Source organism: Equus asinus, chromosome 24 (genome assembly GCF_041296235.1).
Source record: "Equus asinus isolate D_3611 breed Donkey chromosome 24, EquAss-T2T_v2, whole genome shotgun sequence".
NCBI classification, from domain to species: Eukaryota; Metazoa; Chordata; class Mammalia; order Perissodactyla; family Equidae; genus Equus; species Equus asinus.
The window spans coordinates 3,481,118-3,505,594 of record NC_091813.1 but is presented as its reverse complement, the minus strand read 5'-3'; positions in this window follow the sequence as shown (position 1 = coordinate 3,505,594).

Sequence of the window (24,477 nt, the reverse complement as noted above, 5' to 3'; positions counted from 1 at the left end):
TCCCGGCGGGAGATTCCGGAGCGTCCGCCATGTGATTCTGGCCTACGTGGCAGGGGATTTTGGCGTCTCTGGCTGGTGGTTCCGGCGAGTCGAACAGGAGGTTCCGGCGTGCTCGGCAGGTGCATCCGGTGTCTCTGGCACGTCATTCTGGCACGTTCGAGAGGTGGTTCCGGCATGCCTGTGACAGGTGATTCCGGAGTGTCCGACAAGGGGTTCTGGCACGTCTGAGAGGTGGTTCCGGCATACCCTGCAGGTGATTCTGGCTTGTCTGCCGAGTGGTGCTGGCGTAGCCATCAGGTGATTTTGGCGTGTCCAGCAGGTGGCTCCAGCGAGTAGAGCAGGTTGTTCCAGCGTACTCAGCAGGTGGTTCAGGCGGGTCTGGCAGGTGGTTCCGGTCTCTCTAGTAGGTGGTTCCGGCGTGTCCGGCACGTGCTTCTGGCACGTCTGAGAGCTGGTTCCGGCATGCCCGGCGGGTGATTCCATAGAGTCCGCCACGTGGTTCTGGCCTAGCTGACAGGTGATTTTGGCGTCCCCGGCAGGTGGTTACAGCGAGTTGAGCAGGAGGTTCCGGCATGCTCGGCAGTTGCATCCGGTGTCTCTGGCACGTGGTTCTGGCACGTCTGACATTTGGTTGCATCATGTCTGGCAGGTGATTCCGGAGTGTCCGGCAAGAGGTTCTGGTGTAGCCGGCAGGTGATTTTGGCATGTCCGGCAGGTGTTTCTGGCGAGCTGTTCAGGTGGTTCCGGTGTTCTTGGCAGGTGATTCTGGCGTGTCCGGCAGGTGGTTCCGGTCTGTCCGGTAATGGGTTCCGTCATGTGCCGCACGTGGTTCTGGCACGTCTGAGAGGTGGTTCCCGCATGCCCGGCAGGTGCTCCAGGAGAGTCCTACAAGTGGTTCTGGCCTAGCCCGCAGGTGATTTTGGCGTGTCCGGCAGGTGGTTCCGGCATGCTCGGCAGGTGGTTCAGGCATGTCTGGTAGGTGGTTCCGGTCTGTCCGCGAGGTGGTTCCGGCGTGTCAGGCACGTGGTTCCGGCATGTGTGACAGGTGGTTCTGGCATGTCCGGCAGGTGATTCTGGATTGTCCACCAAGTGGCTCTGGTGTAACCAGCAGGTGATTCCGGAGTGTACGGCAAGTGGTTCTGGCATAGCTGGCTGGTGATTTTGGGGTGTCCAGCAGGTGGCTCCAGCGAGTCGAGCAAGTTGTTCCGGTGTGCTCAGCAGGTGGTTCAGGCAGGTCCGGCAGGTGTTTCTGGTCTGTCCAGTACGTGGTGCCGGCATGTCCGGCACGTGCTTCCAGTATGTTTGAGAGGTGGTTCCTACCTTCCCGGCGGGAGATTCCGGAGCGTCCGCCATGTGATTCTGGCCTACCTGGCAGGGGATTTTGGCGTCTCTGGCTGGTGGTTCCGGCGAGTCGAACAGGAGGTTCCGGCGTGCTCGGCAGGTGCATCCGGTGTCTCTGGCACGTCATTCTGGCACGTTCGAGAGGTGGTTCCGGCATGCCTGTGACAGGTGATTCCGGAGTGTCCGACAAGGGGTTCTGGCACGTCTGAGAGGTGGTTCCGGCATACCCTGCAGGTGATTCTGGCTTGTCTGCCGAGTGGTGCTGGCGTAGCCATCAGGTGACTTTGGCGTGTCCAGCAGGTGGCTCCAGCGAGTAGAGCAGGTTGTTCCAGCGTACTCAGCAGGTGGTTCAGGCGGGTCTGGCAGGTGGTTCCGGTCTCTCTAGTAGGTGGTTCCGGCGTGTCCGGCACGTGCTTCTGGCACGTCTGAGAGCTGGTTCCGGCATGCCCGGCGGGTGATTCCATAGAGTCCGCCACGTGGTTCTGGCCTAGCTGACAGGTGATTTTGGCGTCCCCGGCAGGTGGTTACAGCGAGTTGAGCAGGAGGTTCCGGCATGCTCGGCAGTTGCATCCGGTGTCTCTGGCACGTGGTTCTGGCACGTCTGACATTTGGTTGCATCATGTCTGGCAGGTGATTCCGGAGTGTCCGGCAAGAGGTTCTGGTGTAGCCGGCAGGTGATTTTGGCATGTCCGGCAGGTGTTTCTGGCGAGCTGTTCAGGTGGTTCCGGTGTTCTTGGCAGGTGATTCTGGCGTGTCCGGCAGGTGGTTCCGGTCTGTCCGGTAATGGGTTCCGTCATGTGCCGCACGTGGTTCTGGCACGTCTGAGAGGTGGTTCCCGCATGCTCGGCAGGTGCTCCAGGAGAGTCCTACAAGTGGTTCTGGCCTAGCCCGCAGGTGATTTTGGCGTGTCCGGCAGGTGGTTCCGGCATGCTCGGCAGGTGGTTCAGGCATGTCTAGTAGGTGGTTCCGGTCTGTCCGCGAGGTGGTTCCGGCGTGTCAGGCACGTGGTTCCGGCATGTGTGACAGGTGGTTCTGGCATGTCCGGCAGGTGATTCTGGATTGTCCACCAAGTGGCTCTGGTGTAACCAGCAGGTGATTCCGGAGTGTACGGCAAGTGGTTCTGGCATAGCTGGCTGGTGATTTTGGGGTGTCCAGCAGGTGGCTCCAGCGAGTCGAGCAAGTTGTTCCGGTGTGCTCAGCAGGTGGTTCAGGCAGGTCCGGCAGGTGTTTCTGGTCTGTCCAGTACGTGGTGCCGGCATGTCCGGCACGTGCTTCCAGTATGTTTGAGAGGTGGCTCCTACCTTCCCGGCGGGAGATTCCGGAGCGTCCGCCATGTGATTCTGGCCTACGTGGCAGGGGATTTTGGCGTCTCTGGCTGGTGGTTCCGGCGAGTCGAACAGGAGGTTCCGGCGTGCTCGGCAGGTGCATCCGGTGTCTCTGGCACGTCATTCTGGCACGTTCGAGAGGTGGTTCCGGCATGCCTGTGACAGGTGATTCCGGAGTGTCCGACAAGGGGTTCTGGCACGTCTGAGAGGTGGTTCCGGCATACCCTGCAGGTGATTCTGGCTTGTCTGCCGAGTGGTGCTGGCGTAGCCATCAGGTGATTTTGGCGTGTCCAGCAGGTGGCTCCAGCGAGTAGAGCAGGTTGTTCCAGCGTACTCAGCAGGTGGTTCAGGCGGGTCTGGCAGGTGGTTCCGGTCTCTCTAGTAGGTGGTTCCGGCGTGTCCGGCACGTGCTTCTGGCACGTCTGAGAGCTGGTTCCGGCATGCCCGGCGGGTGATTCCATAGAGTCCGCCACGTGGTTCTGGCCTAGCTGACAGGTGATTTTGGCGTCCCCGGCAGGTGGTTACAGCGAGTTGAGCAGGAGGTTCCGGCATGCTCGGCAGTTGCATCCGGTGTCTCTGGCACGTGGTTCTGGCACGTCTGACATTTGGTTGCATCATGTCTGGCAGGTGATTCCGGAGTGTCCGGCAAGAGGTTCTGGTGTAGCCGGCAGGTGATTTTGGCATGTCCGGCAGGTGTTTCTGGCGAGCTGTTCAGGTGGTTCCGGTGTTCTTGGCAGGTGATTCTGGCGTGTCCGGCAGGTGGTTCCGGTCTGTCCGGTAATGGGTTCCGTCATGTGCCGCACGTGGTTCTGGCACGTCTGAGAGGTGGTTCCCGCATGCCCGGCAGGTGCTCCAGGAGAGTCCTACAAGTGGTTCTGGCCTAGCCCGCAGGTGATTTTGGCGTGTCCGGCAGGTGGTTCCGGCATGCTCGGCAGGTGGTTCAGGCATGTCTGGTAGGTGGTTCCGGTCTGTCCGCGAGGTGGTTCCGGCGTGTCAGGCACGTGGTTCCGGCATGTGTGACAGGTGGTTCTGGCATGTCCGGCAGGTGATTCTGGATTGTCCACCAAGTGGCTCTGGTGTAACCAGCAGGTGATTCCGGAGTGTACGGCAAGTGGTTCTGGCATAGCTGGCTGGTGATTTTGGGGTGTCCAGCAGGTGGCTCCAGCGAGTCGAGCAAGTTGTTCCGGTGTGCTCAGCAGGTGGTTCAGGCAGGTCCGGCAGGTGTTTCTGGTCTGTCCAGTACGTGGTGCCGGCATGTCCGGCACGTGCTTCCAGTATGTTTGAGAGGTGGTTCCTACCTTCCCGGCGGGAGATTCCGGAGCGTCCGCCATGTGATTCTGGCCTACCTGGCAGGGGATTTTGGCGTCTCTGGCTGGTGGTTCCGGCGAGTCGAACAGGAGGTTCCGGCGTGCTCGGCAGGTGCATCCGGTGTCTCTGGCACGTCATTCTGGCACGTTCGAGAGGTGGTTCCGGCATGCCTGTGACAGGTGATTCCGGAGTGTCCGACAAGGGGTTCTGGCACGTCTGAGAGGTGGTTCCGGCATACCCTGCAGGTGATTCTGGCTTGTCTGCCGAGTGGTGCTGGCGTAGCCATCAGGTGATTTTGGCGTGTCCAGCAGGTGGCTCCAGCGAGTAGAGCAGGTTGTTCCAGCGTACTCAGCAGGTGGTTCAGGCGGGTCTGGCAGGTGGTTCCGGTCTCTCTAGTAGGTGGTTCCGGCGTGTCCGGCACGTGCTTCTGGCACGTCTGAGAGCTGGTTCCGGCATGCCCGGCGGGTGATTCCATAGAGTCCGCCACGTGGTTCTGGCCTAGCTGACAGGTGATTTTGGCGTCCCCGGCAGGTGGTTACAGCGAGTTGAGCAGGAGGTTCCGGCATGCTCGGCAGTTGCATCCGGTGTCTCTGGCACGTGGTTCTGGCACGTCTGACATTTGGTTGCATCATGTCTGGCAGGTGATTCCGGAGTGTCCGGCAAGAGGTTCTGGTGTAGCCGGCAGGTGATTTTGGCATGTCCGGCAGGTGTTTCTGGCGAGCTGTTCAGGTGGTTCCGGTGTTCTTGGCAGGTGATTCTGGCGTGTCCGGCAGGTGGTTCCGGTCTGTCCGGTAATGGGTTCCGTCATGTGCCGCACGTGGTTCTGGCACGTCTGAGAGGTGGTTCCCGCATGCCCGGCAGGTGCTCCAGGAGAGTCCTACAAGTGGTTCTGGCCTAGCCCGCAGGTGATTTTGGCGTGTCCGGCAGGTGGTTCCGGCATGCTCGGCAGGTGGTTCAGGCATGTCTGGTAGGTGGTTCCGGTCTGTCCGCGAGGTGGTTCCGGCGTGTCAGGCACGTGGTTCCGGCATGTGTGACAGGTGGTTCTGGCATGTCCGGCAGGTGATTCTGGATTGTCCACCAAGTGGCTCTGGTGTAACCAGCAGGTGATTCCGGAGTGTACGGCAAGTGGTTCTGGCATAGCTGGCTGGTGATTTTGGGGTGTCCAGCAGGTGGCTCCAGCGAGTCGAGCAAGTTGTTCCGGTGTGCTCAGCAGGTGGTTCAGGCAGGTCCGGCAGGTGTTTCTGGTCTGTCCAGTACGTGGTGCCGGCATGTCCGGCACGTGCTTCCAGTATGTTTGAGAGGTGGTTCCTACCTTCCCGGCGGGAGATTCCGGAGCGTCCGCCATGTGATTCTGGCCTACCTGGCAGGGGATTTTGGCGTCTCTGGCTGGTGGTTCCGGCGAGTCGAACAGGAGGTTCCGGCGTGCTCGGCAGGTGCATCCGGTGTCTCTGGCACGTCATTCTGGCACGTTCGAGAGGTGGTTCCGGCATGCCTGTGACAGGTGATTCCGGAGTGTCCGACAAGGGGTTCTGGCACGTCTGAGAGGTGGTTCCGGCATACCCTGCAGGTGATTCTGGCTTGTCTGCCGAGTGGTGCTGGCGTAGCCATCAGGTGATTTTGGCGTGTCCAGCAGGTGGCTCCAGCGAGTAGAGCAGGTTGTTCCAGCGTACTCAGCAGGTGGTTCAGGCGGGTCTGGCAGGTGGTTCCGGTCTCTCTAGTAGGTGGTTCCGGCGTGTCCGGCACGTGCTTCTGGCACGTCTGAGAGCTGGTTCCGGCATGCCCGGCGGGTGATTCCATAGAGTCCGCCACGTGGTTCTGGCCTAGCTGACAGGTGATTTTGGCGTCCCCGGCAGGTGGTTACAGCGAGTTGAGCAGGAGGTTCCGGCATGCTCGGCAGTTGCATCCGGTGTCTCTGGCATGTGGTTCTGGCACGTCTGACATTTGGTTGCATCATGTCTGGCAGGTGATTCCGGAGTGTCCGGCAAGAGGTTCTGGTGTAGCCGGCAGGTGATTTTGGCATGTCCGGCAGGTGTTTCTGGCGAGCTGTTCAGGTGGTTCCGGTGTTCTTGGCAGGTGATTCTGGCGTGTCCGGCAGGTGGTTCCGGTCTGTCCGGTAATGGGTTCCGTCATGTGCCGCACGTGGTTCTGGCACGTCTGAGAGGTGGTTCCCGCATGCCCGGCAGGTGCTCCAGGAGAGTCCTACAAGTGGTTCTGGCCTAGCCCGCAGGTGATTTTGGCGTGTCCGGCAGGTGGTTCCGGCATGCTCGGCAGGTGGTTCAGGCATGTCTGGTAGGTGGTTCCGGTCTGTCCGCGAGGTGGTTCCGGCGTGTCAGGCACGTGGTTCCGGCATGTGTGACAGGTGGTTCTGGCATGTCCGGCAGGTGATTCTGGATTGTCCACCAAGTGGCTCTGGTGTAACCAGCAGGTGATTCCGGAGTGTACGGCAAGTGGTTCTGGCATAGCTGGCTGGTGATTTTGGGGTGTCCAGCAGGTGGCTCCAGCGAGTCGAGCAAGTTGTTCCGGTGTGCTCAGCAGGTGGTTCAGGCAGGTCCGGCAGGTGTTTCTGGTCTGTCCAGTACGTGGTGCCGGCATGTCCGGCACGTGCTTCCAGTATGTTTGAGAGGTGGCTCCTACCTTCCCGGCGGGAGATTCCGGAGCGTCCGCCATGTGATTCTGGCCTACGTGGCAGGGGATTTTGGCGTCTCTGGCTGGTGGTTCCGGCGAGTCGAACAGGAGGTTCCGGCGTGCTCGGCAGGTGCATCCGGTGTCTCTGGCACGTCATTCTGGCACGTTCGAGAGGTGGTTCCGGCATGCCTGTGACAGGTGATTCCGGAGTGTCCGACAAGGGGTTCTGGCACGTCTGAGAGGTGGTTCCGGCATACCCTGCAGGTGATTCTGGCTTGTCTGCCGAGTGGTGCTGGCGTAGCCATCAGGTGATTTTGGCGTGTCCAGCAGGTGGCTCCAGCGAGTAGAGCAGGTTGTTCCAGCGTACTCAGCAGGTGGTTCAGGCGGGTCTGGCAGGTGGTTCCGGTCTCTCTAGTAGGTGGTTCCGGCGTGTCCGGCACGTGCTTCTGGCACGTCTGAGAGCTGGTTCCGGCATGCCCGGCGGGTGATTCCATAGAGTCCGCCACGTGGTTCTGGCCTAGCTGACAGGTGATTTTGGCGTCCCCGGCAGGTGGTTACAGCGAGTTGAGCAGGAGGTTCCGGCATGCTCGGCAGTTGCATCCGGTGTCTCTGGCACGTGGTTCTGGCACGTCTGACATTTGGTTGCATCATGTCTGGCAGGTGATTCCGGAGTGTCCGGCAAGAGGTTCTGGTGTAGCCGGCAGGTGATTTTGGCATGTCCGGCAGGTGTTTCTGGCGAGCTGTTCAGGTGGTTCCGGTGTTCTTGGCAGGTGATTCTGGCGTGTCCGGCAGGTGGTTCCGGTCTGTCCGGTAATGGGTTCCGTCATGTGCCGCACGTGGTTCTGGCACGTCTGAGAGGTGGTTCCCGCATGCCCGGCAGGTGCTCCAGGAGAGTCCTACAAGTGGTTCTGGCCTAGCCCGCAGGTGATTTTGGCGTGTCCGGCAGGTGGTTCCGGCATGCTCGGCAGGTGGTTCAGGCATGTCTGGTAGGTGGTTCCGGTCTGTCCGCGAGGTGGTTCCGGCGTGTCAGGCACGTGGTTCCGGCATGTGTGACAGGTGGTTCTGGCATGTCCGGCAGGTGATTCTGGATTGTCCACCAAGTGGCTCTGGTGTAACCAGCAGGTGATTCCGGAGTGTACGGCAAGTGGTTCTGGCATAGCTGGCTGGTGATTTTGGGGTGTCCAGCAGGTGGCTCCAGCGAGTCGAGCAAGTTGTTCCGGTGTGCTCAGCAGGTGGTTCAGGCAGGTCCGGCAGGTGTTTCTGGTCTGTCCAGTACGTGGTGCCGGCATGTCCGGCACGTGCTTCCAGTATGTTTGAGAGGTGGTTCCTACCTTCCCGGCGGGAGATTCCGGAGCGTCCGCCATGTGATTCTGGCCTACCTGGCAGGGGATTTTGGCGTCTCTGGCTGGTGGTTCCGGCGAGTCGAACAGGAGGTTCCGGCGTGCTCGGCAGGTGCATCCGGTGTCTCTGGCACGTCATTCTGGCACGTTCGAGAGGTGGTTCCGGCATGCCTGTGACAGGTGATTCCGGAGTGTCCGACAAGGGGTTCTGGCACGTCTGAGAGGTGGTTCCGGCATACCCTGCAGGTGATTCTGGCTTGTCTGCCGAGTGGTGCTGGCGTAGCCATCAGGTGATTTTGGCGTGTCCAGCAGGTGGCTCCAGCGAGTAGAGCAGGTTGTTCCAGCGTACTCAGCAGGTGGTTCAGGCGGGTCTGGCAGGTGGTTCCGGTCTCTCTAGTAGGTGGTTCCGGCGTGTCCGGCACGTGCTTCTGGCACGTCTGAGAGCTGGTTCCGGCATGCCCGGCGGGTGATTCCATAGAGTCCGCCACGTGGTTCTGGCCTAGCTGACAGGTGATTTTGGCGTCCCCGGCAGGTGGTTACAGCGAGTTGAGCAGGAGGTTCCGGCATGCTCGGCAGTTGCATCCGGTGTCTCTGGCACGTGGTTCTGGCACGTCTGACATTTGGTTGCATCATGTCTGGCAGGTGATTCCGGAGTGTCCGGCAAGAGGTTCTGGTGTAGCCGGCAGGTGATTTTGGCATGTCCGGCAGGTGTTTCTGGCGAGCTGTTCAGGTGGTTCCGGTGTTCTTGGCAGGTGATTCTGGCGTGTCCGGCAGGTGGTTCCGGTCTGTCCGGTAATGGGTTCCGTCATGTGCCGCACGTGGTTCTGGCACGTCTGAGAGGTGGTTCCCGCATGCCCGGCAGGTGCTCCAGGAGAGTCCTACAAGTGGTTCTGGCCTAGCCCGCAGGTGATTTTGGCGTGTCCGGCAGGTGGTTCCGGCATGCTCGGCAGGTGGTTCAGGCATGTCTGGTAGGTGGTTCCGGTCTGTCCGCGAGGTGGTTCCGGCGTGTCAGGCACGTGGTTCCGGCATGTGTGACAGGTGGTTCTGGCATGTCCGGCAGGTGATTCTGGATTGTCCACCAAGTGGCTCTGGTGTAACCAGCAGGTGATTCCGGAGTGTACGGCAAGTGGTTCTGGCATAGCTGGCTGGTGATTTTGGGGTGTCCAGCAGGTGGCTCCAGCGAGTCGAGCAAGTTGTTCCGGTGTGCTCAGCAGGTGGTTCAGGCAGGTCCGGCAGGTGTTTCTGGTCTGTCCAGTACGTGGTGCCGGCATGTCCGGCACGTGCTTCCAGTATGTTTGAGAGGTGGCTCCTACCTTCCCGGCGGGAGATTCCGGAGCGTCCGCCATGTGATTCTGGCCTACGTGGCAGGGGATTTTGGCGTCTCTGGCTGGTGGTTCCGGCGAGTCGAACAGGAGGTTCCGGCGTGCTCGGCAGGTGCATCCGGTGTCTCTGGCACGTCATTCTGGCACGTTCGAGAGGTGGTTCCGGCATGCCTGTGACAGGTGATTCCGGAGTGTCCGACAAGGGGTTCTGGCACGTCTGAGAGGTGGTTCCGGCATACCCTGCAGGTGATTCTGGCTTGTCTGCCGAGTGGTGCTGGCGTAGCCATCAGGTGATTTTGGCGTGTCCAGCAGGTGGCTCCAGCGAGTAGAGCAGGTTGTTCCAGCGTACTCAGCAGGTGGTTCAGGCGGGTCTGGCAGGTGGTTCCGGTCTCTCTAGTAGGTGGTTCCGGCGTGTCCGGCACGTGCTTCTGGCACGTCTGAGAGCTGGTTCCGGCATGCCCGGCGGGTGATTCCATAGAGTCCGCCACGTGGTTCTGGCCTAGCTGACAGGTGATTTTGGCGTCCCCGGCAGGTGGTTACAGCGAGTTGAGCAGGAGGTTCCGGCATGCTCGGCAGTTGCATCCGGTGTCTCTGGCACGTGGTTCTGGCACGTCTGACATTTGGTTGCATCATGTCTGGCAGGTGATTCCGGAGTGTCCGGCAAGAGGTTCTGGTGTAGCCGGCAGGTGATTTTGGCATGTCCGGCAGGTGTTTCTGGCGAGCTGTTCAGGTGGTTCCGGTGTTCTTGGCAGGTGATTCTGGCGTGTCCGGCAGGTGGTTCCGGTCTGTCCGGTAATGGGTTCCGTCATGTGCCGCACGTGGTTCTGGCACGTCTGAGAGGTGGTTCCCGCATGCCCGGCAGGTGCTCCAGGAGAGTCCTACAAGTGGTTCTGGCCTAGCCCGCAGGTGATTTTGGCGTGTCCGGCAGGTGGTTCCGGCATGCTCGGCAGGTGGTTCAGGCATGTCTGGTAGGTGGTTCCGGTCTGTCCGCGAGGTGGTTCCGGCGTGTCAGGCACGTGGTTCCGGCATGTGTGACAGGTGGTTCTGGCATGTCCGGCAGGTGATTCTGGATTGTCCACCAAGTGGCTCTGGTGTAAGCAGCAGGTGATTCCGGAGTGTACGGCAAGTGGTTCTGGCATAGCTGGCTGGTGATTTTGGGGTGTCCAGCAGGTGGCTCCAGCGAGTCGAGCAAGTTGTTCCGGTGTGCTCAGCAGGTGGTTCAGGCAGGTCCGGCAGGTGTTTCTGGTCTGTCCAGTACGTGGTGCCGGCATGTCCGGCACGTGCTTCCAGTATGTTTGAGAGGTGGCTCCTACCTTCCCGGCGGGAGATTCCGGAGCGTCCGCCATGTGATTCTGGCCTACGTGGCAGGGGATTTTGGCGTCTCTGGCTGGTGGTTCCGGCGAGTCGAACAGGAGGTTCCGGCGTGCTCGGCAGGTGCATCCGGTGTCTCTGGCACGTCATTCTGGCACGTTCGAGAGGTGGTTCCGGCATGCCTGTGACAGGTGATTCCGGAGTGTCCGACAAGGGGTTCTGGCACGTCTGAGAGGTGGTTCCGGCATACCCTGCAGGTGATTCTGGCTTGTCTGCCGAGTGGTGCTGGCGTAGCCATCAGGTGATTTTGGCGTGTCCAGCAGGTGGCTCCAGCGAGTAGAGCAGGTTGTTCCAGCGTACTCAGCAGGTGGTTCAGGCGGGTCTGGCAGGTGGTTCCGGTCTCTCTAGTAGGTGGTTCCGGCGTGTCCGGCACGTGCTTCTGGCACGTCTGAGAGCTGGTTCCGGCATGCCCGGCGGGTGATTCCATAGAGTCCGCCACGTGGTTCTGGCCTAGCTGACAGGTGATTTTGGCGTCCCCGGCAGGTGGTTACAGCGAGTTGAGCAGGAGGTTCCGGCATGCTCGGCAGTTGCATCCGGTGTCTCTGGCACGTGGTTCTGGCACGTCTGACATTTGGTTGCATCATGTCTGGCAGGTGATTCCGGAGTGTCCGGCAAGAGGTTCTGGTGTAGCCGGCAGGTGATTTTGGCATGTCCGGCAGGTGTTTCTGGCGAGCTGTTCAGGTGGTTCCGGTGTTCTTGGCAGGTGATTCTGGCGTGTCCGGCAGGTGGTTCCGGTCTGTCCGGTAATGGGTTCCGTCATGTGCCGCACGTGGTTCTGGCACGTCTGAGAGGTGGTTCCCGCATGCCCGGCAGGTGCTCCAGGAGAGTCCTACAAGTGGTTCTGGCCTAGCCCGCAGGTGATTTTGGCGTGTCCGGCAGTTGGTTCCGGCATGCTCGGCAGGTGGTTCAGGCATGTCTGGTAGGTGGTTCCGGTCTGTCCGCGAGGTGGTTCCGGCGTGTCAGGCACGTGGTTCCGGCATGTGTGACAGGTGGTTCTGGCATGTCCGGCAGGTGATTCTGGATTGTCCACCAAGTGGCTCTGGTGTAACCAGCAGGTGATTCCGGAGTGTACGGCAAGTGGTTCTGGCATAGCTGGCTGGTGATTTTGGGGTGTCCAGCAGGTGGCTCCAGCGAGTCGAGCAAGTTGTTCCGGTGTGCTCAGCAGGTGGTTCAGGCAGGTCCGGCAGGTGTTTCTGGTCTGTCCAGTACGTGGTGCCGGCATGTCCGGCACGTGCTTCCAGTATGTTTGAGAGGTGGCTCCTACCTTCCCGGCGGGAGATTCCGGAGCGTCCGCCATGTGATTCTGGCCTACCTGGCAGGGGATTTTGGCGTCTCTGGCTGGTGGTTCCGGCGAGTCGAACAGGAGGTTCCGGCGTGCTCGGCAGGTGCATCCGGTGTCTCTGGCACGTCATTCTGGCACGTTCGAGAGGTGGTTCCGGCATGCCTGTGACAGGTGATTCCGGAGTGTCCGACAAGGGGTTCTGGCACGTCTGAGAGGTGGTTCCGGCATACCCTGCAGGTGATTCTGGCTTGTCTGCCGAGTGGTGCTGGCGTAGCCATCAGGTGATTTTGGCGTGTCCAGCAGGTGGCTCCAGCGAGTAGAGCAGGTTGTTCCAGCGTACTCAGCAGGTGGTTCAGGCGGGTCTGGCAGGTGGTTCCGGTCTCTCTAGTAGGTGGTTCCGGCGTGTCCGGCACGTGCTTCTGGCACGTCTGAGAGCTGGTTCCGGCATGCCCGGCGGGTGATTCCATAGAGTCCGCCACGTGGTTCTGGCCTAGCTGACAGGTGATTTTGGCGTCCCCGGCAGGTGGTTACAGCGAGTTGAGCAGGAGGTTCCGGCATGCTCGGCAGTTGCATCCGGTGTCTCTGGCACGTGGTTCTGGCACGTCTGACATTTGGTTGCATCATGTCTGGCAGGTGATTCCGGAGTGTCCGGCAAGAGGTTCTGGTGTAGCCGGCAGGTGATTTTGGCATGTCCGGCAGGTGTTTCTGGCGAGCTGTTCAGGTGGTTCCGGTGTTCTTGGCAGGTGATTCTGGCGTGTCCGGCAGGTGGTTCCGGTCTGTCCGGTAATGGGTTCCGTCATGTGCCGCACGTGGTTCTGGCACGTCTGAGAGGTGGTTCCCGCATGCCCGGCAGGTGCTCCAGGAGAGTCCTACAAGTGGTTCTGGCCTAGCCCGCAGGTGATTTTGGCGTGTCCGGCAGGTGGTTCCGGCATGCTCGGCAGGTGGTTCAGGCATGTCTGGTAGGTGGTTCCGGTCTGTCCGCGAGGTGGTTCCGGCGTGTCAGGCACGTGGTTCCGGCATGTGTGACAGGTGGTTCTGGCATGTCCGGCAGGTGATTCTGGATTGTCCACCAAGTGGCTCTGGTGTAACCAGCAGGTGATTCCGGAGTGTACGGCAAGTGGTTCTGGCATAGCTGGCTGGTGATTTTGGGGTGTCCAGCAGGTGGCTCCAGCGAGTCGAGCAAGTTGTTCCGGTGTGCTCAGCAGGTGGTTCAGGCAGGTCCGGCAGGTGTTTCTGGTCTGTCCAGTACGTGGTGCCGGCATGTCCGGCACGTGCTTCCAGTATGTTTGAGAGGTGGCTCCTACCTTCCCGGCGGGAGATTCCGGAGCGTCCGCCATGTGATTCTGGCCTACGTGGCAGGGGATTTTGGCGTCTCTGGCTGGTGGTTCCGGCGAGTCGAACAGGAGGTTCCGGCGTGCTCGGCAGGTGCATCCGGTGTCTCTGGCACGTCATTCTGGCACGTTCGAGAGGTGGTTCCGGCATGCCTGTGACAGGTGATTCCGGAGTGTCCGACAAGGGGTTCTGGCACGTCTGAGAGGTGGTTCCGGCATACCCTGCAGGTGATTCTGGCTTGTCTGCCGAGTGGTGCTGGCGTAGCCATCAGGTGATTTTGGCGTGTCCAGCAGGTGGCTCCAGCGAGTAGAGCAGGTTGTTCCAGCGTACTCAGCAGGTGGTTCAGGCGGGTCTGGCAGGTGGTTCCGGTCTCTCTAGTAGGTGGTTCCGGCGTGTCCGGCACGTGCTTCTGGCACGTCTGAGAGCTGGTTCCGGCATGCCCGGCGGGTGATTCCATAGAGTCCGCCACGTGGTTCTGGCCTAGCTGACAGGTGATTTTGGCGTCCCCGGCAGGTGGTTACAGCGAGTTGAGCAGGAGGTTCCGGCATGCTCGGCAGTTGCATCCGGTGTCTCTGGCACGTGGTTCTGGCACGTCTGACATTTGGTTGCATCATGTCTGGCAGGTGATTCCGGAGTGTCCGGCAAGAGGTTCTGGTGTAGCCGGCAGGTGATTTTGGCATGTCCGGCAGGTGTTTCTGGCGAGCTGTTCAGGTGGTTCCGGTGTTCTTGGCAGGTGATTCTGGCGTGTCCGGCAGGTGGTTCCGGTCTGTCCGGTAATGGGTTCCGTCATGTGCCGCACGTGGTTCTGGCACGTCTGAGAGGTGGTTCCCGCATGCCCGGCAGGTGCTCCAGGAGAGTCCTACAAGTGGTTCTGGCCTAGCCCGCAGGTGATTTTGGCGTGTCCGGCAGGTGGTTCCGGCATGCTCGGCAGGTGGTTCAGGCATGTCTGGTAGGTGGTTCCGGTCTGTCCGCGAGGTGGTTCCGGCGTGTCAGGCACGTGGTTCCGGCATGTGTGACAGGTGGTTCTGGCATGTCCGGCAGGTGATTCTGGATTGTCCACCAAGTGGCTCTGGTGTAACCAGCAGGTGATTCCGGAGTGTACGGCAAGTGGTTCTGGCATAGCTGGCTGGTGATTTTGGGGTGTCCAGCAGGTGGCTCCAGCGAGTCGAGCAAGTTGTTCCGGTGTGCTCAGCAGGTGGTTCAGGCAGGTCCGGCAGGTGTTTCTGGTCTGTCCAGTACGTGGTGCCGGCATGTCCGGCACGTGCTTCCAGTATGTTTGAGAGGTGGCTCCTACCTTCCCGGCGGGAGATTCCGGAGCGTCCGCCATGTGATTCTGGCCTACGTGGCAGGGGATTTTGGCGTCTCTGGCTGGTGGTTCCGGCGAGTCGAACAGGAGGTTCCGGCGTGCTCGGCAGGTGCATCCGGTGTCTCTGGCACGTCATTCTGGCACGTTCGAGAGGTGGTTCCGGCATGCCTGTGACAGGTGATTCCGGAGTGTCCGACAAGGGGTTCTGGCACGTCTGAGAGGTGGTTCCGGCATACCCTGCAGGTGATTCTGGCTTGTCTGCCGAGTGGTGCTGGCGTAGCCATCAGGTGATTTTGGCGTGTCCAGCAGGTGGCTCCAGCGAGTAGAGCAGGTTGTTCCAGCGTACTCAGCAGGTGGTTCAGGCGGGTCTGGCAGGTGGTTCCGGTCTCTCTAGTAGGTGGTTCCGGCGTGTCCGGCACGTGCTTCTGGCACGTCTGAGAGCTGGTTCCGGCATGCCCGGCGGGTGATTCCATAGAGTCCGCCACGTGGTTCTGGCCTAGCTGACAGGTGATTTTGGCGTCCCCGGCAGGTGGTTACAGCGAGTTGAGCAGGAGGTTCCGGCATGCTCGGCAGTTGCATCCGGTGTCTCTGGCACGTGGTTCTGGCACGTCTGACATTTGGTTGCATCATGTCTGGCAGGTGATTCCGGAGTGTCCGGCAAGAGGTTCTGGTGTAGCCGGCAGGTGATTTTGGCATGTCCGGCAGGTGTTTCTGGCGAGCTGTTCAGGTGGTTCCGGTGTTCTTGGCAGGTGATTCTGGCGTGTCCGGCAGGTGGTTCCGGTCTGTCCGGTAATGGGTTCCGTCATGTGCCGCACGTGGTTCTGGCACGTCTGAGAGGTGGTTCCCGCATGCCCGGCAGGTGCTCCAGGAGAGTCCTACAAGTGGTTCTGGCCTAGCCCGCAGGTGATTTTGGCGTGTCCGGCAGGTGGTTCCGGCATGCTCGGCAGGTGGTTCAGGCATGTCTGGTAGGTGGTTCCGGTCTGTCCGCGAGGTGGTTCCGGCGTGTCAGGCACGTGGTTCCGGCATGTGTGACAGGTGGTTCTGGCATGTCCGGCAGGTGATTCTGGATTGTCCACCAAGTGGCTCTGGTGTAACCAGCAGGTGATTCCGGAGTGTACGGCAAGTGGTTCTGGCATAGCTGGCTGGTGATTTTGGGGTGTCCAGCAGGTGGCTCCAGCGAGTCGAGCAAGTTGTTCCGGTGTGCTCAGCAGGTGGTTCAGGCAGGTCCGGCAGGTGTTTCTGGTCTGTCCAGTACGTGGTGCCGGCATGTCCGGCACGTGCTTCCAGTATGTTTGAGAGGTGGCTCCTACCTTCCCGGCGGGAGATTCCGGAGCGTCCGCCATGTGATTCTGGCCTACGTGGCAGGGGATTTTGGCGTCTCTGGCTGGTGGTTCCGGCGAGTCGAACAGGAGGTTCCGGCGTGCTCGGCAGGTGCATCCGGTGTCTCTGGCACGTCATTCTGGCACGTTCGAGAGGTGGTTCCGGCATGCCTGTGACAGGTGATTCCGGAGTGTCCGACAAGGGGTTCTGGCACGTCTGAGAGGTGGTTCCGGCATACCCTGCAGGTGATTCTGGCTTGTCTGCCGAGTGGTGCTGGCGTAGCCATCAGGTGATTTTGGCGTGTCCAGCAGGTGGCTCCAGCGAGTAGAGCAGGTTGTTCCAGCGTACTCAGCAGGTGGTTCAGGCGGGTCTGGCAGGTGGTTCCGGTCTCTCTAGTAGGTGGTTCCGGCGTGTCCGGCACGTGCTTCTGGCACGTCTGAGAGCTGGTTCCGGCATGCCCGGCGGGTGATTCCATAGAGTCCGCCACGTGGTTCTGGCCTAGCTGACAGGTGATTTTGGCGTCCCCGGCAGGTGGTTACAGCGAGTTGAGCAGGAGGTTCCGGCATGCTCGGCAGTTGCATCCGGTGTCTCTGGCACGTGGTTCTGGCACGTCTGACATTTGGTTGCATCATGTCTGGCAGGTGATTCCGGAGTGTCCGGCAAGAGGTTCTGGTGTAGCCGGCAGGTGATTTTGGCATGTCCGGCAGGTGTTTCTGGCGAGCTGTTCAGGTGGTTCCGGTGTTCTTGGCAGGTGATTCTGGCGTGTCCGGCAGGTGGTTCCGGTCTGTCCGGTAATGGGTTCCGTCATGTGCCGCACGTGGTTCTGGCACGTCTGAGAGGTGGTTCCCGCATGCCCGGCAGGTGCTCCAGGAGAGTCCTACAAGTGGTTCTGGCCTAGCCCGCAGGTGATTTTGGCGTGTCCGGCAGGTGGTTCCGGCATGCTCGGCAGGTGGTTCAGGCATGTCTGGTAGGTGGTTCCGGTCTGTCCGCGAGGTGGTTCCGGCGTGTCAGGCACGTGGTTCCGGCATGTGTGACAGGTGGTTCTGGCATGTCCGGCAGGTGATTCTGGATTGTCCACCAAGTGGCTCTGGTGTAAGCAGCAGGTGATTCCGGAGTGTACGGCAAGTGGTTCTGGCATAGCTGGCTGGTGATTTTGGGGTGTCCAGCAGGTGGCTCCAGCGAGTCGAGCAAGTTGTTCCGGTGTGCTCAGCAGGTGGTTCAGGCAGGTCCGGCAGGTGTTTCTGGTCTGTCCAGTACGTGGTGCCGGCATGTCCGGCACGTGCTTCCAGTATGTTTGAGAGGTGGCTCCTACCTTCCCGGCGGGAGATTCCGGAGCGTCCGCCATGTGATTCTGGCCTACGTGGCAGGGGATTTTGGCGTCTCTGGCTGGTGGTTCCGGCGAGTCGAACAGGAGGTTCCGGCGTGCTCGGCAGGTGCATCCGGTGTCTCTGGCACGTCATTCTGGCACGTTCGAGAGGTGGTTCCGGCATGCCTGTGACAGGTGATTCCGGAGTGTCCGACAAGGGGTTCTGGCACGTCTGAGAGGTGGTTCCGGCATACCCTGCAGGTGATTCTGGCTTGTCTGCCGAGTGGTGCTGGCGTAGCCATCAGGTGATTTTGGCGTGTCCAGCAGGTGGCTCCAGCGAGTAGAGCAGGTTGTTCCAGCGTACTCAGCAGGTGGTTCAGGCGGGTCTGGCAGGTGGTTCCGGTCTCTCTAGTAGGTGGTTCCGGCGTGTCCGGCACGTGCTTCTGGCACGTCTGAGAGCTGGTTCCGGCATGCCCGGCGGGTGATTCCATAGAGTCCGCCACGTGGTTCTGGCCTAGCTGACAGGTGATTTTGGCGTCCCCGGCAGGTGGTTACAGCGAGTTGAGCAGGAGGTTCCGGCATGCTCGGCAGTTGCATCCGGTGTCTCTGGCACGTGGTTCTGGCACGTCTGACATTTGGTTGCATCATGTCTGGCAGGTGATTCCGGAGTGTCCGGCAAGAGGTTCTGGTGTAGCCGGCAGGTGATTTTGGCATGTCCGGCAGGTGTTTCTGGCGAGCTGTTCAGGTGGTTCCGGTGTTCTTGGCAGGTGATTCTGGCGTGTCCGGCAGGTGGTTCCGGTCTGTCCGGTAATGGGTTCCGTCATGTGCCGCACGTGGTTCTGGCACGTCTGAGAGGTGGTTCCCGCATGCCCGGCAGGTGCTCCAGGAGAGTCCTACAAGTGGTTCTGGCCTAGCCCGCAGGTGATTTTGGCGTGTCCGGCAGTTGGTTCCGGCATGCTCGGCAGGTGGTTCAGGCATGTCTGGTAGGTGGTTCCGGTCTGTCCGCGAGGTGGTTCCGGCGTGTCAGGCACGTGGTTCCGGCATGTGTGACAGGTGGTTCTGGCATGTCCGGCAGGTGATTCTGGATTGTCCACCAAGTGGCTCTGGTGTAACCAGCAGGTGATTCCGGAGTGTACGGCAAGTGGTTCTGGCATAGCTGGCTGGTGATTTTGGGGTGTCCAGCAGGTGGCTCCAGCGAGTCGAGCAAGTTGTTCCGGTGTGCTCAGCAGGTGGTTCAGGCAGGTCCGGCAGGTGTTTCTGGTCTGTCCAGTACGTGGTGCCGGCATGTCCGGCACGTGCTTCCAGTATGTTTGAGAGGTGGCTCCTACCTTCCCGGCGGGAGATTCCGGAGCGTCCGCCATGTGATTCTGGCCTACCTGGCAGGGGATTTTGGCGTCTCTGGCTGGTGGTTCCGGCGAGTCGAACAGGAGGTTCCGGCGTGCTCGGCAGGTGCATCCGGTGTCTCTGGCACGTCATTCTGGCACGTTCGAGAGGTGGTTCCGGCATGCCTGTGACAGGTGATTCCGGAGTGTCCGACAAGGGGTTCTGGCACGTCTGAGAGGTGGTTCCGGCATACCCTGCAGGTGATTCTGGCTTGTCTGCCGAGTGGTGCTGGCGTAGCCATCAGGTGATTTTGGCGTGTCCAGCAGGTGGCTCCAGCGAGTAGAGCAGGTTGTTCCAGCGTACTCAGCAGGTGGTTCAGGCGGGTCTGGCAGGTGGTTCCGGTCTCTCTAGTAGGTGGTTCCGGCGTGTCCGGCACGTGCTTCTGGCACGTCTGAGAGCTGGTTCCGGCATGCCCGGCGGGTGATTCCATAGAGTCCGCCACGTGGTTCTGGCCTAGCTGACAGGTGATTTTGGCGTCCCCGGCAGGTGGTTACAGCGAGTTGAGCAGGAGGTTCCGGCATGCTCGGCAGTTGCATCCGGTGTCTCTGGCACGTGGTTCTGGCACGTCTGACATTTGGTTGCATCATGTCTGGCAGGTGATTCCGGAGTGTCCGGCAAGAGGTTCTGGTGTAGCCGGCAGGTGATTTTGGCATGTCCGGCAGGTGTTTCTGGCGAGCTGTTCAGGTGGTTCCGGTGTTCTTGGCAGGTGATTCTGGCGTGTCCGGCAGGTGGTTCCGGTCTGTCCGGTAATGGGTTCCGTCATGTGCCGCACGTGGTTCTGGCACGTCTGAGAGGTGGTTCCCGCATGCCCGGCAGGTGCTCCAGGAGAGTCCTACAAGTGGTTCTGGCCTAGCCCGCAGGTGATTTTGGCGTGTCCGGCAGGTGGTTCCGGCATGCTCGGCAGGTGGTTCAGGCATGTCTGGTAGGTGGTTCCGGTCTGTCCGCGAGGTGGTTCCGGCGTGTCAGGCACGTGGTTCCGGCATGTGTGACAGGTGGTTCTGGCATGTCCGGCAGGTGATTCTGGATTGTCCACCAAGTGGCTCTGGTGTAACCAGCAGGTGATTCCGGAGTGTACGGCAAGTGGTTCTGGCATAGCTGGCTGGTGATTTTGGGGTGTCCAGCAGGTGGCTCCAGCGAGTCGAGCAAGTTGTTCCGGTGTGCTCAGCAGGTGGTTCAGGCAGGTCCGGCAGGTGTTTCTGGTCTGTCCAGTACGTGGTGCCGGCATGTCCGGCACGTGCTTCCAGTATGTTTGAGAGGTGGCTCCTACCTTCCCGGCGGGAGATTCCGGAGCGTCCGCCATGTGATTCTGGCCTACGTGGCAGGGGATTTTGGCGTCTCTGGCTGGTGGTTCCGGCGAGTCGAACAGGAGGTTCCGGCGTGCTCGGCAGGTGCATCCGGTGTCTCTGGCACGTCATTCTGGCACGTTCGAGAGGTGGTTCCGGCATGCCTGTGACAGGTGATTCCGGAGTGTCCGACAAGGGGTTCTGGCACGTCTGAGAGGTGGTTCCGGCATACCCTGCAGGTGATTCTGGCTTGTCTGCCGAGTGGTGCTGGCGTAGCCATCAGGTGATTTTGGCGTGTCCAGCAGGTGGCTCCAGCGAGTAGAGCAGGTTGTTCCAGCGTACTCAGCAGGTGGTTCAGGCGGGTCTGGCAGGTGGTTCCGGTCTCTCTAGTAGGTGGTTCCGGCGTGTCCGGCACGTGCTTCTGGCACGTCTGAGAGCTGGTTCCGGCATGCCCGGCGGGTGATTCCATAGAGTCCGCCACGTGGTTCTGGCCTAGCTGACAGGTGATTTTGGCGTCCCCGGCAGGTGGTTACAGCGAGTTGAGCAGGAGGTTCCGGCATGCTCGGCAGTTGCATCCGGTGTCTCTGGCACGTGGTTCTGGCACGTCTGACATTTGGTTGCATCATGTCTGGCAGGTGATTCCGGAGTGTCCGGCAAGAGGTTCTGGTGTAGCCGGCAGGTGATTTTGGCATGTCCGGCAGGTGTTTCTGGCGAGCTGTTCAGGTGGTTCCGGTGTTCTTGGCAGGTGATTCTGGCGTGTCCGGCAGGTGGTTCCGGTCTGTCCGGTAATGGGTTCCGTCATGTGCCGCACGTGGTTCTGGCACGTCTGAGAGGTGGTTCCCGCATGCCCGGCAGGTGCTCCAGGAGAGTCCTACAAGTGGTTCTGGCCTAGCCCGCAGGTGATTTTGGCGTGTCCGGCAGGTGGTTCCGGCATGCTCGGCAGGTGGTTCAGGCATGTCTGGTAGGTGGTTCCGGTCTGTCCGCGAGGTGGTTCCGGCGTGTCAGGCACGTGGTTCCGGCATGTGTGACAGGTGGTTCTGGCATGTCCGGCAGGTGATTCTGGATTGTCCACCAAGTGGCTCTGGTGTAAGCAGCAGGTGATTCCGGAGTGTACGGCAAGTGGTTCTGGCATAGCTGGCTGGTGATTTTGGGGTGTCCAGCAGGTGGCTCCAGCGAGTCGAGCAAGTTGTTCCGGTGTGCTCAGCAGGTGGTTCAGGCAGGTCCGGCAGGTGTTTCTGGTCTGTCCAGTACGTGGTGCCGGCATGTCCGGCACGTGCTTCCAGTATGTTTGAGAGGTGGCTCCTACCTTCCCGGCGGGAGATTCCGGAGCGTCCGCCATGTGATTCTGGCCTACGTGGCAGGGGATTTTGGCGTCTCTGGCTGGTGGTTCCGGCGAGTCGAACAGGAGGTTCCGGCGTGCTCGGCAGGTGCATCCGGTGTCTCTGGCACGTCATTCTGGCACGTTCGAGAGGTGGTTCCGGCATGCCTGTGACAGGTGATTCCGGAGTGTCCGACAAGGGGTTCTGGCACGTCTGAGAGGTGGTTCCGGCATACCCTGCAGGTGATTCTGGCTTGTCTGCCGAGTGGTGCTGGCGTAGCCATCAGGTGATTTTGGCGTGTCCAGCAGGTGGCTCCAGCGAGTAGAGCAGGTTGTTCCAGCGTACTCAGCAGGTGGTTCAGGCGGGTCTGGCAGGTGGTTCCGGTCTCTCTAGTAGGTGGTTCCGGCGTGTCCGGCACGTGCTTCTGGCACGTCTGAGAGCTGGTTCCGGCATGCCCGGCGGGTGATTCCATAGAGTCCGCCACGTGGTTCTGGCCTAGCTGACAGGTGATTTTGGCGTCCCCGGCAGGTGGTTACAGCGAGTTGAGCAGGAGGTTCCGGCATGCTCGGCAGTTGCATCCGGTGTCTCTGGCACGTGGTTCTGGCACGTCTGACATTTGGTTGCATCATGTCTGGCAGGTGATTCCGGAGTGTCCGGCAAGAGGTTCTGGTGTAGCCGGCAGGTGATTTTGGCATGTCCGGCAGGTGTTTCTGGCGAGCTGTTCAGGTGGTTCCGGTGTTCTTGGCAGGTGATTCTGGCGTGTCCGGCAGGTGGTTCCGGTCTGTCCGGTAATGGGTTCCGTCATGTGCCGCACGTGGTTCTGGCACGTCTGAGAGGTGGTTCCCGCATGCCCGGCAGGTGCTCCAGGAGAGTCCTACAAGTGGTTCTGGCCTAGCCCGCAGGTGATTTTGGCGTGTCCGGCAGTTGGTTCCGGCATGCTCGGCAGGTGGTTCAGGCATGTCTGGTAGGTGGTTCCGGTCTGTCCGCGAGGTGGTTCCGGCGTGTCAGGCACGTGGTTCCGGCATGTGTGACAGGTGGTTCTGGCATGTCCGGCAGGTGATTCTGGATTGTCCACCAAGTGGCTCTGGTGTAACCAGCAGGTGATTCCGGAGTGTACGGCAAGTGGTTCTGGCATAGCTGGCTGGTGATTTTGGGGTGTCCAGCAGGTGGCTCCAGCGAGTCGAGCAAGTTGTTCCGGTGTGCTCAGCAGGTGGTTCAGGCAGGTCCGGCAGGTGTTTCTGGTCTGTCCAGTACGTGGTGCCGGCATGTCCGGCACGTGCTTCCAGTATGTTTGAGAGGTGGCTCCTACCTTCCCGGCGGGAGATTCCGGAGCGTCCGCCATGTGATTCTGGCCTACCTGGCAGGGGATTTTGGCGTCTCTGGCTGGTGGTTCCGGCGAGTCGAACAGGAGGTTCCGGCGTGCTCGGCAGGTGCATCCGGTGTCTCTGGCACGTCATTCTGGCACGTTCGAGAGGTGGTTCCGGCATGCCTGTGACAGGTGATTCCGGAGTGTCCGACAAGGGGTTCTGGCACGTCTGAGAGGTGGTTCCGGCATACCCTGCAGGTGATTCTGGCTTGTCTGCCGAGTGGTGCTGGCGTAGCCATCAGGTGATTTTGGCGTGTCCAGCAGGTGGCTCCAGCGAGTAGAGCAGGTTGTTCCAGCGTACTCAGCAGGTGGTTCAGGCGGGTCTGGCAGGTGGTTCCGGTCTCTCTAGTAGGTGGTTCCGGCGTGTCCGGCACGTGCTTCTGGCACGTCTGAGAGCTGGTTCCGGCATGCCCGGCGGGTGATTCCATAGAGTCCGCCACGTGGTTCTGGCCTAGCTGACAGGTGATTTTGGCGTCCCCGGCAGGTGGTTACAGCGAGTTGAGCAGGAGGTTCCGGCATGCTCGGCAGTTGCATCCGGTGTCTCTGGCACGTGGTTCTGGCACGTCTGACATTTGGTTGCATCATGTCTGGCAGGTGATTCCGGAGTGTCCGGCAAGAGGTTCTGGTGTAGCCGGCAGGTGATTTTGGCATGTCCGGCAGGTGTTTCTGGCGAGCTGTTCAGGTGGTTCCGGTGTTCTTGGCAGGTGATTCTGGCGTGTCCGGCAGGTGGTTCCGGTCTGTCCGGTAATGGGTTCCGTCATGTGCCGCACGTGGTTCTGGCACGTCTGAGAGGTGGTTCCCGCATGCCCGGCAGGTGCTCCAGGAGAGTCCTACAAGTGGTTCTGGCCTAGCCCGCAGGTGATTTTGGCGTGTCCGGCAGGTGGTTCCGGCATGCTCGGCAGGTGGTTCAGGCATGTCTGGTAGGTGGTTCCGGTCTGTCCGCGAGGTGGTTCCGGCGTGTCAGGCACGTGGTTCCGGCATGTGTGACAGGTGGTTCTGGCATGTCCGGCAGGTGATTCTGGATTGTCCACCAAGTGGCTCTGGTGTAACCAGCAGGTGATTCCGGAGTGTACGGCAAGTGGTTCTGGCATAGCTGGCTGGTGATTTTGGGGTGTCCAGCAGGTGGCTCCAGCGAGTCGAGCAAGTTGTTCCGGTGTGCTCAGCAGGTGGTTCAGGCAGGTCCGGCAGGTGTTTCTGGTCTGTCCAGTACGTGGTGCCGGCATGTCCGGCACGTGCTTCCAGTATGTTTGAGAGGTGGCTCCTACCTTCCCGGCGGGAGATTCCGGAGCGTCCGCCATGTGATTCTGGCCTACGTGGCAGGGGATTTTGGCGTCTCTGGCTGGTGGTTCCGGCGAGTCGAACAGGAGGTTCCGGCGTGCTCGGCAGGTGCATCCGGTGTCTCTGGCACGTCATTCTGGCACGTTCGAGAGGTGGTTCCGGCATGCCTGTGACAGGTGATTCCGGAGTGTCCGACAAGGGGTTCTGGCACGTCTGAGAGGTGGTTCCGGCATACCCTGCAGGTGATTCTGGCTTGTCTGCCGAGTGGTGCTGGCGTAGCCATCAGGTGATTTTGGCGTGTCCAGCAGGTGGCTCCAGCGAGTAGAGCAGGTTGTTCCAGCGTACTCAGCAGGTGGTTCAGGCGGGTCTGGCAGGTGGTTCCGGTCTCTCTAGTAGGTGGTTCCGGCGTGTCCGGCACGTGCTTCTGGCACGTCTGAGAGCTGGTTCCGGCATGCCCGGCGGGTGATTCCATAGAGTCCGCCACGTGGTTCTGGCCTAGCTGACAGGTGATTTTGGCGTCCCCGGCAGGTGGTTACAGCGAGTTGAGCAGGAGGTTCCGGCATGCTCGGCAGTTGCATCCGGTGTCTCTGGCACGTGGTTCTGGCACGTCTGACATTTGGTTGCATCATGTCTGGCAGGTGATTCCGGAGTGTCCGGCAAGAGGTTCTGG